Below are 2,269 nucleotides of genomic sequence, written 5' to 3'. Positions count from 1 at the left end.
CTGAGATAGGAGATTACTTATTAATCTGCTCACGATAAGAATGAACAAACTACAGATTAAATCCTTCTTGCTTGTGTACTGATTTTTTACCCCTCCAGCTTGTGTTCCTTTGGGTAATTATTCATGTAGGATTAAAGAACTCATGTTCTAATGCTGTCAAAGAAACTCGAAAGGCAGAAATATTTAGAGCCTAGCTGCTGTGCATATGCTTCAACCCTTGCTGTTTGCCCTCATGCATAGATTGACATCTGCCAGCCCCTCTGGTATCTGGGCATAGCGGAGGGAGGTGTTGTGGTTGAAAAAGGGTATCAGCCCAAGTTCTTCCCAGGCACTTCACCTCCATTTCTGGAATGAAACTATGCAATTGTACCCAAGTCACACACGCAGATTTTGAGAAATACACTCAGCTTGTCCTAATCTGGTATTTTAACCAGAGAAACCATACTGTCTACAGCATTTGCATTGTCACAGGTTGTCCCCAGATCACAAATCCCTGCAACAACCTGCAGTCTCCTTTCTGATGTTTCTAGAAACTAACTGAAGATCCACAGAGGGTGTGAAGATCCATGAAAGGTAAAGGCACCCTGAACAGAGCTTAACAGAATAATTGGTTTCATTAACACCGAGTATTTAATAAATGTAAAATCTTAAATGAAATATTCTACTTCCCTCTCCTCCTCCCCACAGGAATCCCAAACCCTCCAGACAGAGTGAGAACTGTGTGTGGTCTCTGGCAGGGAAGTAGAGCAGAATGGTGATTCAGTCACCTGAGACCGAAGAGCTGATCCCAGGACACTGTTGCCAAATCTTGTCTGTAGATCTTACACAGAGTCTGTAAAGTGTTAGCGCTCTACTGTGAACACTGTACTCAGACTCCTACAGCCCCCCGGGTCGAATGTGCTTCTCCTGCCATTCCCCCACTTCCCACTCAGCCCCAATTATGAGACAAGTCATTAGGCTGTGTATTCCCTTTGTGTAAGGAGATGCTGATCCTCTCTTGGAGCACATTTGAACACGGTAGCTATAGCGAGACGACCGGAGCAAGTCAGGGAAGCCTCAAGGAAACATCACTGTACAAGGGGGTGTGAAAGAGGTTGCACGTTCAGCAAGCACTCAGGCATGCTGCTGGCCAGGGCTGCGTGGTGATGTCTTCTTAAAACCAAGTAGGTATTAGAAGGAGTCTGAATAACAGGCACGCCTTTCGTCAACTAGACACGTAATTACTAAATGGCATAGCTCAGGTTTCAGGAAACCTGTAGTGCAGTAAAACAGACAAGTAGGTGCAAGCTGAGAAAAAGGAATTTAGTAGGTGCAAAATTGTACTTATTTTTTGATACTGCTTAAGTGTCAAGAGCATGAATTACTCCTTGGTTATTAAGGTTACTAAACTTGACTTTTGCGAGTCCTGTAATAGTCCTAAAGCAATGTTCACTCAGGCCTGGTGAAACCTGACAGCAGGAAAACAACAAAACAAGGGAAGAGGACAAGAGGTGTAGAGAATGGAAGCTGATAACAACTGGAGCTTAAGAAAGGAAATGGTAACATTAAAGGAATAGAAAACCAATTTTGTTTCTGCACCAAAAGAAATCTCTGTGTAATAAGAAAGAGACATGAAATTATTCTCAAACTTGCTCTGACCGAGAGTCAGTGCCAAAGGGTATCATTTTTGTCTGTGATGGACAAAGGTCAGATCGTTTCCTATCTGTGACACTGATGTTCAAAGACAATGCAGTGGATAATGCTGGCAATAACATGAAATATATACACATATATACAATACCAATACTGAACCCAACCCCCCTAATGGCAAACATGTCACTGTCGCCACTGATGCTGTGGGAATGACCTGGGTCCCAGAATGGACTCAGAGGCAGGTGGGCATTGGATTCAGGAGCTGGACTCTGGAACTGGATTCAGGAATGCACAGACTGGGATTGAAGGCAAGAATGGACAGAGTCCTCCTCAGACACCAGCCATTGAAGAAGAGAGATTGACCCTTGTGATCCCTCAGCTTTATACCGAATATGATGTCTATGGAACTGTGGTAGTACGGTCTCCCTGTCACTCAAAGCCCACCTGAGACCTTAATTGATTTCTCTCCGCCCACCATCCCCACTCTCCTGCTCCCTGGGCTGCAAACCAGCCCAAGGTAAGTCAGGCACGGGTTGCAAAGGATGGCAAAACAGAACACCAAGGGGGCTCCTTGGTGTGCTGGGCCCCCTTTCCCGCCCTTGTACTGCTCTCCCTGTCACTTGGGAGATTATTACCT

This window comes from Buceros rhinoceros, unplaced genomic scaffold, assembly GCF_000710305.1.
Source record: "Buceros rhinoceros silvestris isolate BGI_N320 unplaced genomic scaffold, ASM71030v1 scaffold10801, whole genome shotgun sequence".
Classification (NCBI taxonomy): Eukaryota; Metazoa; Chordata; class Aves; order Bucerotiformes; family Bucerotidae; genus Buceros; species Buceros rhinoceros.
Note: the sequence above shows the minus strand (reverse complement) of the source record.